The sequence below is a fragment of the Bactrocera oleae genome, chromosome 3, assembly GCF_042242935.1.
Source record: "Bactrocera oleae isolate idBacOlea1 chromosome 3, idBacOlea1, whole genome shotgun sequence".
Taxonomy (NCBI): domain Eukaryota; kingdom Metazoa; phylum Arthropoda; class Insecta; order Diptera; family Tephritidae; genus Bactrocera; species Bactrocera oleae.
The window spans coordinates 85,757,215-85,772,500 of NC_091537.1; the positions used below are offsets into that span (position 1 = coordinate 85,757,215).

The 15,286-nt window shown below is 31.8% G+C and overlaps 1 long non-coding RNA gene across 1 annotated transcript in view; it reads right to left on the reverse strand.

Moving 5' to 3' along the window:
• LOC118682286 (uncharacterized) overlaps nucleotides 1–15,286 on the reverse strand; it is a 319,104-nt gene that overhangs the window by 232,882 nt on the left and 70,936 nt on the right. The window contains exon 2 of the long non-coding RNA XR_004978029.2: nucleotides 12,796–12,898. This is a non-coding gene — a long non-coding RNA (uncharacterized lncRNA). The remainder of the gene's footprint in view (nucleotides 1–12,795; nucleotides 12,899–15,286) is intronic.

Consider the following 15,286-nt stretch of genomic DNA (forward strand, 5'->3'; position numbering starts at 1 on the left):
TATAAAACTGAACCTTGAATAGTCTTTCGATTACATATTGTATTTATCTGTATTATTAACAAATTATTTTGGTTTTTAGATTTGATTAATTGTTAAGCAGAAAAATCTTCCTCATCACCTGGCACCTTTATTTTTGAATCAATTACTTATTAAAGTGAATTAAATTTTACTTATTTTTTAAATATAATGGCTTTTGCAAAAAAAAATGTGGAAAACGGTTGGCCTCAAGGGCCATCCCTGCAACTTTCCTCTAATTTCATACGCTAACGTTCAAATTTCGCTTTTTTCACTGCTTTTGAGCTCTTCTAAATTTTTCGTTTTCGATATCTAGCAAGTAAATCAACCGATTTCGCGGTTTGCGGCAAACGATGTGTTTCTTCAAGGTTTAGAACTGATTAGTTTTTGGTGTCGATCGGTCAAGTCGTTTGGAAAAAATTCGAAAAAACGATTTTTCAAAATTTTTATTTTTGAGATTTCTCGAAATCTACTGGTCCGATTGGGTCCAAACTTACACGAAATTCAAGTGCAATGAAACCCTTTGGAATGCCGTTTAGTTTATTCAAATCGGTTGAGCAGTTTAATAGTTATAAGAGGGTCACATACATCCACACACACACACATACATCCACACATACATACAGACATACGGACATCATCGTAGAAATGTTCGGGGAAGCTTCCTCGACCCTCAGAACGTCGAGATCTGTTGAGAACTCGATTTTTGCAAAATGGGGTGAAACCAATATCTTCCCGATTTTTAGAAAATTATCCATTTTCTTAGCGGGAAGTTAAAAAAAAACCTTGCAAGTGGTAATAACCCCTTTTACCCCTGTATATTTATTTAGACTCTTATTCATTTTTGGTAGCGTTGCCAACTGATTTAAGAAATAAATAAAGAGGTAAGCTAAAATACCTCTTGTAATTACTACATAAATAAAATACTTCCAAAAAGTAATGGTTACAAAGTAATTTTGAATAGCAGCTCCAAATTTAAATACCTAATAAAACAATGAAAAAACTTTTAACTCTGAACAGGATATACTTGTATTATGTTTTCCACAAAGTTTGTAACACACAGAAGGCAACTTTGGAAACTTTATAAGTTATATATATGAATACTCAGCATGACCAGATAAGTCAATTTAGCCATTTGTTTCCATCTGTGCGTCTGTATGTATATACACGAACTAGTCCTCGGTTTATGAGATATCGATCTAACATTTTGCATTTCTTTCTCTAGAAGCTGCTCATTTGTCATAGCTGCCATACAAACTTAACAATCGGAACTACTAAGCGGTCCAAAGGAAATACAGAGCTGGACGCCAACAAAACATAAGATTATAACTTTGCGAAGGATATGGCGCAGATAGGTAGGTAAGAAATGAGGAAAACCAATTGCCAAAGACGGAACACTCTTCACCATAACCATGCAAGCTTTAACACATCGACTGAAAAACAACATTTTTGAGCACTTAAAATAAGTATTTGATAAGTCATCCGTCATATAGTCTTGACTTGGCAACGAAAGACTTGTTTTTATTCCCGTATGTAAAAAATAAAATATCATCGTTTTTCGAAACCTGTCGAGGCGGCTGATGCTTAGGAGACACCTCAATCACAGTAGTAAAAGTGCTTCGACAGTTGGTTCAAATCCATGCAAAAGTGTATAGACCATAATGGAGAATATTTTAAAATAATAAAGCGATTTTCCCTGATTAACACTTATTGTTGTTCTCTAATTATACAATAAAAGCCAGCCAATAAAAGTACCAGTATAATCATAAATTATTTCTAACGTCTAGCTTTGCACATTATTGGTGTCAAATAAATAATGTAATGAGATTATGGCATTTTTAATTGAATTTTTCGCCAACAGCTGTCATTTGTAGATAACTTTTAATTTAAACATAATGTTTATATATATATTACGCATTTATAACGTTTTATACCATATATGAAAACTATTAAGAGTGTGAAAGTGGAAAAAAAAGTTAAAAATTGTAATGCTTTCATATGGAGATATACGTACTTAAAAATTAAATATTATATTTTGATATATGGTATATTGTATAAATCAATAAATGATGATAGATCGTGTTCGTATTAAAAGCGTCATGGATGTATGTTATACAATGTTGCCATTTAAGCTGTCGAAACTTTAAGAATTTTTTTACAATGTATTATTCTTTTGTTATGACGTATTAAGTAATGTTATGCTATGTTACGTTAAGTTACGGTATGTTAATATATAAATATAAATCTTTATTAATTATCTAATGTTATATTTTGCTATGCTTTGTTATGTTATGTTAGGTTACGCAGTCTTATGTTATGTTACGTTATGCAATGTTGTGTTGCGTTATACAGTGTTATATTTTAATATGCTATGTTATGCTGTGTTATGTTATGTTATGGAAAGTAATGCAAATAATATCGTATTTTAATATACCCTATACAGGGTCCGGCACTTCAACTGTAACCAACTTCAGACCGTTCGCACAGTTATGGCGCAGCTGTCTAAATTAGTTCAGATTCGGATTATTGTTTAAAAGCGTACAAAAGTATGTTGCCAAAAGGGAATGCAAAAAAAACAAATGTATCAGCGATGGAGTTCAAATGTAATAGCATAATTTCTTAATATTTAGTTGGAAACTCACAGCTAGCGATTGTTCATGAGCCCAAACAACTTAATAAAGTGAATAAAGTTTTTGTTTATCGCACCATAAATCGTTATATTAATACTGGTAACATGTAAAACGTCATGATACTAAAAATGAAGCAGCGAACTGAGCGAAATCCACAACGAAGCGTCAATCAGTTGGGTAAAGAACTGAAAATATCCGCAGCATCCGGCGCATATTTAAAAATGGGCGCAAGTTCAAGCCTTACAAGTTCCAAAAGGCCCATGATCTTACACCGAAGCAGCAACAAGTTAGACTTGAGAGAGCGTAGGATTTGCTTCGATTGGCCATAAGCGGTCAAATTCTAAACATCGTGTTTAATAAACCCTTAAACGATAGGGTTTACTTGACCGACCGTTAATAGGAAAATTTGAGTCCTCGGTTGGTCACCAAGAATCAATAAATAATGTGTTGGGCCGCTGTAACCGCAGATGGGCACTCTCCTGATTAAGTCTTTTATTTAGTCAAAAAATTTGTTTTTTACTAGAATTCTAAACTTTTTTTTTTGGTTTTCGAATACGATTTTCCAAAGCAAGAGACATACCCTTAAACAGATAGGAGGTAGCTTTTTGTCTTCTAAGAATTTTTTTGAGCCCTGATATATAAATTATTTATCCTCAATGTCCTCAAATTTAAAGGTATTCCTTATAGTTAATTTTCTAGAGTATTTATAACTCACCTTTCCTATTCCTTATATTTTTATACCATTCTTCTTTAGCAATTTAAAATTCGATAACGTAAAAGAAGCCAAAAATATTGGCACCTAATCTTCCCATACAAATCATTGTTTCCTTGATGTCGGTCTTCAGTGTATATGGGAAATTTTATCAAACATTTTTTATGGCTTTGCCCACAGCACACACATCTCCTTTACGCACACATACATAGCGCTCCACGACAAGTGCGTACTACAAGTATTTTAAGCATCAGGTAGTTTGCTGTGCCAGTAATGTGAAAACTGTCAACCGTGAAAGCAAAGTGAAAGCAATCTTTCTGAAGGGAGAATGCTCCGAAAATATCTGTCAACTTCAATTTCAATTTATTGTGTTATTAATTTTTTACAGATTGAAATTGATATTTTACACAAGCAAACAATTTGTTTTCCCCGCTCATACCCACCTCTCCCTTTCCAGAGTGGCGTACTCAAGCCCTGCGAGGTGCTGGCATTTCACCCTCCAAAACGGCGTTTGTTGCCTGCAATTTTATGTGAGGGCCTTCATATCGATTTTGATTGTGTTTTGGATGGAATGCCGCAGAAATTCGACCGCAAGTATTCCAAACCAGTTGGCTAATATGTGTAAGGTACAGTTGCGAGTGTTAAAAGTGCAACTGTGCCTCAGCGAAAAGCAAACTCAAAGCAGACATGTAGAGGGGATGAAGAACTGAATGATAAAGAGTTACCGTTGAGGATTAGTAATCATTAATTAATTAAATTTTCAACGAAACCGCAATATCAAAACTATGTCATTATTATTGGATAAGTAGCAGTATATCTTCATAAAACTTGAAATCTTGTTATATTTTTTACTATTTTATATATTCTAATATTTTGGATACTTTAAGATATTAAGTCTAAAACATTTGTCTTACCAGTTTTAGCTTTCAGTATATTATAGCCTATAAACTTCTAGTCTAAACTCTTTTCTGTATGATACAGCCCTGTTCCCAGTTAATAGGTTAGTGGTAAAAAGGTTCCATTCAGTCATTCAATCATATTAATATCAATATCAGTACCAAGAAAATTTTAATTATTCCCAATTTATCTAATCAAATGCTTATAGAAAATATCTTCGTTTTTATAGATTTAATTATAGCAGTGAAAACGCCAATATCACTACAATTACTCATATGATTACTTGCAATAATACCAAGGTAATAGGTATAATTGCTTTCGATAATGTAAACAGTATCATTATAATTAACGTTGACATTGCCATTATCAGCATAATTACATTACAGTTAAAAATTGATTATACAATATTTACTATTTATTTACATTAATTTATTTGTTTAAAGTAATATAACGTATCGCTTACCATTACAATTAAAATTACTATTAGCAATACTTTACAATTGGAATTGTCATAAACCATTACAATTACCAGTAACATTGCCAATACCAGTACCAACGTAATGACGTCACAGACAATAATTAAGAATACAATATTTACTACTTTTTTAGATTAATTTATTTGTTTAAACTAATATAACGCATAATATCAACAATATTGGTTACCATTACAAATAAAATGACTGTAAGCAATACAACTAGTATCAACATTACCATTACAATTAATCAGCATTATAACAAATATTAAAGACAATATTTACTACTTTTTTGGATTGATTGATTACTTTTAACTACAATTTCGCATAATGTTAACAATTACGATTACCATTACCATCAAATCAGAATTACCAATCCAATAAACACCATTACCGCTAATGGTAGCTACTATTCACTACCTAATGGTATTCGCTAACGTCATCATCACACTCACCAGCGTATTTATGTTACAGATGATAATTAAGAATACAGTAGTTAATGATTACTTAATGTGTCCTGTTACTATTTAGTTAGATAAATTTATTTCTTAAAACTACATTTACGCATAATGTTAATACTTAATATCAGCATGACCATTAAAATTTCTATTGCCAACACAATTACTATTACCATTACAAACACCATTCCCATAATAATTACAATTTACTTTATAATTTAAAAAAACAGTTAGCTTTAGGTTCTACATTTTTAACACATAACTCCAACACTACTAAGTGGCGTTGCATGTAATTACAGAATATTGGCAAGAAAACCAAAGAACATTTTCTTTCAGAAAACATCTGAGCAGCTGCAACAGTGAAAACTACAGACAGCCAGTGAAGCTTACAAGGCCACAGAATGTCAACAGCAGCCATATGTGGCAACAAGCAAAAAAAAGAATATTCCAAAATCAAGGGAAAGGCTAAGAGTCTCAGAGTAAAAGTATTTTTAGCGACAAAAATATATTTGGATATACATATATAGTTCTATATAAATGTGCGCTTAAGTATTTGGGAAATAAAAGTTTAAGTTGACAACTAAGGTCAAAGAAAGCGTGTTGTCGTTCGCTGTGAAGTTGAGCATCTGTAAGACGTGGCGTGTTGCCAACCGACTTTAGGCGTTTGTTTTTGGAAGGACTTCATGCAAGATGCCAAGTGTGTAAAATATTTTTGAGCATACATATGTACATATGAATACATATCATACACGTACATGTAAGAAGCCTACTAAGGAAGTCAAGAATTGATATTTTCGTGTTAAATATTTTTGTTTTTGTAGTTTATTGTTTTATTTATGTTAGAAATATCTTCTCAACTACAAGCGAAATACCAGGCGGCATTTGGCAGAGATTATCGGCTTAAATATATATTGAAGAACAACAATGTTGTCGTTGAGTGGGATGTTTTCTGAGATGAAATCACACATAAAGTCAGAATTGAAATAATAAAATTAATTTTTTATGAGATAAAATGGAAATACGCAGGAATCGGGCAAGAAAGTCAGTATGACCTCAATGTAGGTATGTAGTTATAAACAAAAATTAAGTAGGAAAGTAGCACAATCTGATGGAAAACTGTAGTAAAATTGATAACAAATATAAAATGTTTAATAGAGCTCCTAAAAGAACACTGAAGAAAAGAAATGCTGTGGATTTGTTTCCAAAAGTCGGTTTAAAGGGTCGAAAAGCATTCAGTGAAGTGAAAGATACAAATATAAAGTAATTGTTTGATAATTAAAAAATTTGAGAACCAGCATTCATAATAAGAAGGGTTGCCATATAAATAAAACGTAAATATAGTAAATAAATTATTATTTCTGTAAATTAATACTTAATGTTTTTAATAAGCGAAGATAAGCCATTGTCACTTTTTTACAAATTATTTGAACATAGATATCTTGATGTAATATGTTTAATTAGCGAACGAGGTTTGAAACATAAGGTATATTACATAGACATAAATAAAAAAATATTTTTGTTGTCAGCTATTTCAAAATTCGAATTAAAATAATTTTTTTTTTTTATAAATATAAGTTAAGAGCTACGAATAGACATAGTTAAGAAAAATAAAATAAATAACTATTATTTAATAAATTAAAATATTTGATATTTATTTTTTAAAAAGATATGGCCACTCTTTTGCAAAATATTTGAACAAAATAATTTGTCATTAAGTAGCAAATAAAAATTTGGATTTGTGTTTGAAAGGTTGGTAAAAATATTCGTTTTGCCACTTATTTAAAAACTTCAATTATAAATATTTTTTTTTTATAAATTTACATTTAGAACACTTAATCGACATATTTGCTCAGAGAAAGTCGCTGAGTTTAACAGAGAAATAATATTAATATGCAAGTATGGTAAGCGCTCTACGGTGCGTATGAGTAACACTCAACTAATTGGATCTGCAAATGTAATGCCATTGACCTCTGCACGAGTGCACTTATGTTCTGGATGCCACAAATTTGTATTTGCCACACGCACGAGAACAAACCACACAAACATACAAAAATAATTGCAACAGAGCGTATACATAACTTTTGCCACCGATTCAGTGTTATTCTTTGATCGCGATTTGTGCTCGTGCTCATGCCGCCGATTGGGCTAAATACGCGTGTGTGCTATATTCTATGAGCGAGTGAATAAACAAGTACTATGATTGCAATAATAAAAATTCAATTTGCTAACTAAATAAGTGTCTGCGTTCATAACAAAACCAATAAGTGGCTTTATGTAATATATATTGTACAAATGATGGATTGAGGTGGTTGTGGGTTCCCATAATTTATATTAATAAATTATGTTAATAATATTGTGGGTATGTTCGTATAATATTTAGAAGAATATCTATTTTGCATTTGAAAAATTAATATTTACCATTTGTATCATACCAGTTCAACGTTATGTTCTCAGTTTCCATTATGTCTACTTAATTTTTTAGATACTAAAAATTTTTATCTTAATCTTCTAATAAAGCATTTTGACAGCAAACTAAAAATTGAAAACATAACCCCACATTATAAAAAATTAAAAAGTGCTGGAATGGTACAAGCGATAAAAATTCAGAAAAGTACTTAAATTCGATCTGAGAGTACCACAAAAATAAACGGACTGAGCCAAACATGATTGATCAGCTTGAACGACGGCTATACGCTACAGTGGTCCGATCTGAACAATTTGTTCAGGGATTGTAAAGTTGCCTCAGCTAAATTCTGAGATAAAAAAGTTTTCTAAATTGGGACCTGTTTTTGATCGGTCAGCTTGTACGACCTATATGTTATAGTAGCCCGATCTGAAAAATTTACAAAAAAGTCATTGACCTTATAAAATGTTAACAAAAAAGTATTGACCTAGCTGTACATAAAGGTTGTTGACTAGGATTGATGTAAACGAAGGGGTCGTTGACCTCGGCAATGTAAACAAAAGCGTCATTGAACCTCATGAAATTTTGCAAGTTTAATTATTCAAGCCAACATTATAATCTACGGACGTGTTGTCCAGATCGGAAAACTATTACATATAGTTGCCATATAAGTTGGCAGATCAATATCAAGATAAAAATCTTTTTATTCAGTTTTATGCTATAAAAATGCTTCTGTGAGGAATACTAGAGCTTTGATGCAGCTGAAGTTAACAGTTTTTAAGTTTTCTTCTTGTTTTGCAAGTCTGTTGTAAAGATTTCTCGCGAACTACTCAACCGATCGTAATGAAATTTCACACAGGTCTTCGTGGTATAATTTTTCTTTTTTGTTCAGGTACGACTATTCGAAAAAACAAAGTGCAAAAATTTTCATTTTGTATTTTTTTGGTAACGTCTGTCAAATATGCAATTTTCACATCTTTTAGTTTTTCCTTTGTCCAATACCTAGTTTATGGTCTTAATTACGTAACGCTACAAGTATTTTTTCGTTTTACTTTAGATGATTCTGTAAGAATTTCGGCTGTCAACGCGGAGGTACCTTTTCTACGAGGGACTGCCGAAATGAAGGGAAGACGGAAAGTAGTAATGGTCGAGCTTTGAATATTTTCCTTTGGAAATTTAACAAAATCTTTAAAAATATGTATCTTTGGAATTCTATATAAAAAAAATCATGAAAATAGGTTGTTTTTTGCCGAAACAAAGCTGTTATAAATCGAAAAAATAACCTGAAAATGCAAATAATTCAAGCCAATTAGACCCCATTGAACCTACAGCAAAGAGGTTTGATTTGGGTAGTTAAGAAGCCAATACACATTTATCACTTCACATATAGCGACACAGAAGAAATAGTCACTCAACCAAATGGCAATAAGTGTCGCTTGAAAGGGATAAGATGTGATGGAAAAGAGGTAGTCAAGAACGCAAATCTTATCGTGTGCAGAAAAAATAGCCTTCAAACTAAAGCCCATCAACGTCATTGCGAAAGGATAAAAGGATTTGCATTATAAATGGCTCCAAACTTGATGGATTAAGTAGCAAGCACGGCTTCAGACGCCTAGATAATAAAACTATAGGCAAATATGAGAATGAGAAAATAATCTTTTACGAGAAATCAAAAAACTTATGAATGTGCGAGTTAAATTTTAGAACGAGTTCAATCAAACTTAAGACTCGTGTGTTGCTAATTGTCAAAGGTTTTAGGTATACGATTAACTAAAAGGTATTATGGTAGGCCTACGTAACTTAAACGACGAAAAAGGACTATTTTAGCAGATATATGAAATAGAGGAAGGGCATCAAAAGGAATATCAAGAAGATAGAAATAAATGCATTGTAATATAGAATAGTGAAAAAATTTAGTACCATAAAATAAGGTTACATTAAAGTATATACAGAACCTTATCAGATTTGACCAGGAAGGTCCATTTAAACCGAATAAATTTTATTTTAAAATCGGTAAAATCTTTATTATGTTTGTAAGGGTTTGGTCTTAAAGCACCATGTAGTGTATGTTTGGCGAGGTAGCTACATATCAAAATGTATTTGTGTACGAAGCTAAACGTTTTTCTGGCAAGTTTCACCATGAAAATTATTAAAAAACGCTTCTGTTTGAAATTTAGAGTTTCCAATAAGAGCGTGGCAACAGAAATCCTTTAGGGGGTCAACTTTATTATGAGAAAAAGTATTTGAGTGGCGCAAAGCATTTATTAAAGGTCGTGTCAAATACGAAAAGAGCGTCATCGCGCAACTGCCATAATTGACAGACTTGTGTGAGCCTTTTCTTTTATCGAAACTGAAAGATGTGCTTAACTTTTATTGAATCAAAAGGAGCCTAATTTGAAAGCGATAATTAAGATTTATATTAAAATACGTGAAAATGTTGTATTGTTTCTTTCTCATTCCAGGTCAAATTTGTTCAGGCGGTATATGCAATTCCAATTGGAAAAAAGGGCTTATGACTTGTGGAACTTTATTTTAATCCTACAGAGTCACAACAAAGTCATGTAACAAATGGTGTTTATCATAAATGTTTTTTGAGAGCAACTAACTAACTAAATTCAAGTATTCTTAAATATTATTTTTGCCATAACACATACACGTCCCTTCACGGTTAGCTATCTATTGAATTAAAGTATTTCAATATCGTACTAAACACGTTTTATTATATGTGTTTGTATGTGTGCATGCAAATGAGTGCGTGTTATTAATAAAATTTCGATAAATGTTAAATTTACATAATTTTCAGCAAAACTGCCATTGAACAAATTGTCAATGTGTCATTTAATGCTTTGCACAAATTTTGCTGGTGTGAATAAATTAAATTTTGAAAATATTTCTTTATCTCTTCTTGTCGGTTTTTTGTCGTTGCTGTGAACTCCAAAAGTTACATATTTGGTGACTTGATGACGTGTCTACCTAAGGACTGAGTTTTTATTATCGATGAGCTAAGAAAAAATATTATTTGTGTATAAGTGTGTGTGTGTAAGTATGCTTATGTGGGAGTAAATGTGTGTGTGTAAGGGACATTGCGTATGTAAAGGTACACTTGTAGGCGTCTGCTGAAAAATTATGAACTCTTTCTTTTACATATATGCATACAAGTATATATGTATAAACCTAGCTATATTTACATATTACTCGCTCAAATTGGCTAAAATTGCTGATGTGACTATCACTTATGGAAAATACATCATCGTTATGCCACAAATATATGCGAAATTTAATGTCGGCTCTTGACGCTTTACTGTTAGTCAAACTGATACTTATACATTAAATTATATGAGTATTTGTTTGTATTTGCATATATTTAACGAGATATATATCATAAAATTTTATAAAAGCATATTTTCTATGTACAAGTATGTTGGTATACATATATAGTATGTTTGTATGTATGTATAAATTTGTGAACACATTAACTTAAAAGCTTGTGTAAATACCTATATGTTAGTATCTTCTAAGTGTGATTGATGCGCTTGTCAAAACTTTCTGATGTTATTTATTTAAGTCTACGTGAGTGTCTTTCCCAATACGATTATATTTCAAATATATTTTAAAATGGCAAAATGTTTTCGACAGTTCATAGAAGAGGGAAGCAGCCATATTAAAGGCGTCTGGTGGAGTGGAGATGCAACAACAACAGGTACGCTTTTTTTCTCTTTGATTTTATTTTACAAATTCAGTCAGTTTTTTGATTTCTACCTCAAAACATTCTACTAGTCTACTACTATCCAATCTGCTCTACCGATCATCTATATGATATAATGATTTTGTTCGAAGATTGTATCGTTACCTTAGACATTTTGATTTTTATCGATCTGTTTGTATGGCAGATTTATCCTTTAGTGCTCCGATATCGGTAGTTCCGATAAATGAGTAACCTTGTTGTGGGAAAAATACATGTAAAATTTCATTTTGATACCGAAAAAGATTCAATACGGGTGCAATTTTTCGTAGAAATTATAAAAAGACATAAACTGGCGATCTTCGTTGTCTTGAGTGTTATTTAACGAGCTAAAGACAACGGCGCAAATAGTACCGAGTATTCACTCTGCCCATTCTAAGTTGTTAAAGCTGTAACTTAAAAATAACAAATTACCGCTATAAGTTCGCTTCGAATGTGCTGTCATTCTAATATAAGCTCATTGAATGAGTAAACACATATCTTTCTAACATTCTTTAGCCATTGTCCACTCAGCTTAAACATTTCGATCAGGATCTGCGTGGACATGCATTGATATAGGCAGGCTTTAACACACTCACACATGTATACACATAGATATGTACTTCTCCATAGACTTTTGTTCAACTTAAAAATAGTCAACAGAGAATAGAAGCGGAATATGTGTGCCCACATGATCGACGTGACTGAGGACTTTGTAATCTCGGCACAAATGGACATAAAGAAACCGCTATGTGTACACTCATGTGTGTGTGTATGAGTATATGTGTGTGTGGACAAGCAGAAAACCCTAAATGACATTGAATAGCAGCATCGTAAGGGCAGCTGAGAATAGTGTAGCCATTAAGCTACCTTGTGTGACATTCATGTGTCAATAGGGATATATCCATCACATATGTATATACAAATATAATATATAAGTATATGTGTGTTTATTTATACACTCATATAGAAAAATTGGAAAAATTAGCAAAAAGCAAAGGTTTCCTATCTGTACACACAATATAATACATGTTTGTATATTATTTTGCTCATCTGCGCACTAATGGATTAACATGTGTGGAGAGGTCCTTATTTAAAACATATTAAATACATGTGTACATATAATATAATAGAAGATTATTTGTACACAAAGCATTGCCGGACATTTTTTTTGAAGAAGTTGAAGTAGTTTTGTTTTCAAAACACAATAGTGATAAGATTTCTCGGTTGAAATTGTTGATGCTGATTGCTGATGAGAACCACAAATATATAAATAGAAACATAGAACTACTTTGTAGTATAGTACCGCTTTGCTATTTGATATCGAAAAACTTAAATTTTGGCATTACAAAGAAGCATAAGCCTTGGGTACCTGTGTAATAGAGAGAGCGGTAAAAAGGGAATCCCTACCTACATCCTTATATTACTCTGCATTCTAAATACTTCTGCACTTTTGGAATATAAATTTCTGTCAAAATAATTTACCTGTGCAGCTGACAGCTGAACAATATTTGATGTTTGAATGACAGCGGCTTTAATTGCAACAAATTTATAATAACACTTTTGACACATTATGAAAATTTTTACACTGAAAAATATGAAAAAGAGAAACAAATTTTACAAGAAATAATATTGATTGTTTTTATTTACCAGAAGTAGAGAGAAATGAAAATATTTTTAATAAAAATATTGGTTCACTTGTGTCATAAAAATATGAAATAAATTACTTTTATTTTTTGAGGTTATGTAGTATCTTTAACTGTTTTGAATGACACACATTCCTTTGAGTGGCTTTAATCGTTTCACTCAATTTATAAATACTTTTTTCATAAAACTTATAAAAAACTTATTGAAGTAAGTATGGTCATGCAAAGAAGAAAGCTAAGAATATCTGACAACAGACAACGACTTTTAAGGCTTAGGATTACTGATGACCAGTTGGTTAAAAATAGTTCAATTAAACTGATCTCTCGCTAATGACGAAGGACAATAATCAATTAGGTGCCCTCAAAATAACTTATATAGAACCCTATAGATTCTTTAAGCAACTATATCAGAATTTGGTAGTCGGGAGCTAAGTAAACTAGCACTTGGTAAGACCACCAATTCAGTCAGCATTACAAAAAACTTCTGCGATAATTTCGATAAGATAAACGATGTTTCAGACCGAGATGCTATGTCATAATATTTTATTAATCTAATGTAGAAGAAGTAAATTAGATCGGTGGACACAAATCGAAACACTAAAATATTTTATGAGGCAGCAGTATTATCAATATCTGTATCGTTAGCTCCGCTTTCGCTAAATTTGGAGAAACAATGCACAAAAACGAGCCCAATATGAAATGAAATATCTTTTGTCACCAAAGAAACAGTTAGGTGGAGGTAGCAGAGGAAGAGAGTGCCGGACTATCATTAGAAAGATCATGAGAAGAGAAACTATATAACTATATAGAGGAACTATAACTATACAGTGTATCAATATGAACATACAGCATGATACAATAATTTTAGCTATAGACATTCTCTAGTAGTAAAGTAAAGCACCAAACTCGATACTTTTTTATGAGGATTGTAATTGATGACGAATCACTTTCTTTTTTATACTAGGTGCCAATATACGAACCGTAATCCAGTATAATACAAGTTTGCCATAAAAAGAGTACAAGACAATTTGTAATATCTTGGTCGGGAGCTTGTGGTTAAAAAACATCCCAGTTAGTCATTGCCATTCATCTCAAGTTAATGATTTCACTTATTTAAAGTTGCGAAATTCCACAAGTTAAGCACGAATAATACAGATACGGATTTCGCAAAAACTTTGCAGCCATCGAAATTTGTTTAACAAGCGCATTAAAGTGGAAATTGCTCATTAGGCATAGCATATAAAAACTTTATTCCAAGTTAAAAGAGAGCCTATCATATTTTTCCTGTCAACAACGGCAGTGATTCTGTTGCGCTATGCGCCGCTGTTATGCTAAGTAAGTAGTCCTTGAGAAAATTAAAAAAAAAAAAATTGCGAAAAAGTTCTCAAATCACAAGCCACGTCTGAAACGAGTTGGAAAAGTTGCGAAAATTTGGTATAGAAATTTAAATTCCGCAGCTAAGAATTTTGCGAAAAAATGTAAGCTTTACTAATTTAGGTATGAACATACTTCGTAAAATGTATATGATAGGCAAGTGTACGAGAGATGTTCAAATAGACAGGGATAGTAAAATTTCGAGTATTAATTTTTCGTTCAGCAGATTAGAAAGAGAGGATAAATGATATCAGAAACTTGAACTATGAAATATAATTTTTCAAGAAGTGATTTATTGATCTACTGGGATTGCATTCGCAAGTCGGGGACCGTATGCCCTCAGCTCGCCTCGTTTGCCATGTTGGGCAACTATCTAATATGTGAATGCGTGACTATTTCGTGATGATTCGAGAGTTATAATATTTGTCAGAGACAATTCAAAAATTATGGAACTAGTAAAGAAAAAGCCTCAAAAAATCGTCAGTTGCTCTGAAGCAGCTTTGAACTTACCCGACTTTTTATTTATTGAAAAATATAAGCCACAATTAGAAAAAGAAACTCATCAATGATAAGGAGATACAATTTTCTCACCGATGAATGATATGGTGAAGACAATGGTTGTTATGTTGATATTACTACAGGGGACAACAAAATACATCATTGTACGTGTATCACCGCAGTTAATCTACAAAAAATTAATTTATACCAGTATATGTGGTTTGTACCAGTGGCTTGTTCGCTTCTCTACTTTCAAAAGCTTGGCATATTGAAGTCAGCTATTGTCAGGCGTAATATGCACACGCATAGTTTTGTATATTTTTTTTGATAATCGGCCATTCATTTAAAAAAATTTTGAAATCCCTTCATTCCGTAACCGATCTAAAAATATTTCAAATCCAAAATCAAAAAAAAAAAAAACACTTAATATAGACAAATGCAGGTAATGATTGGTTTTT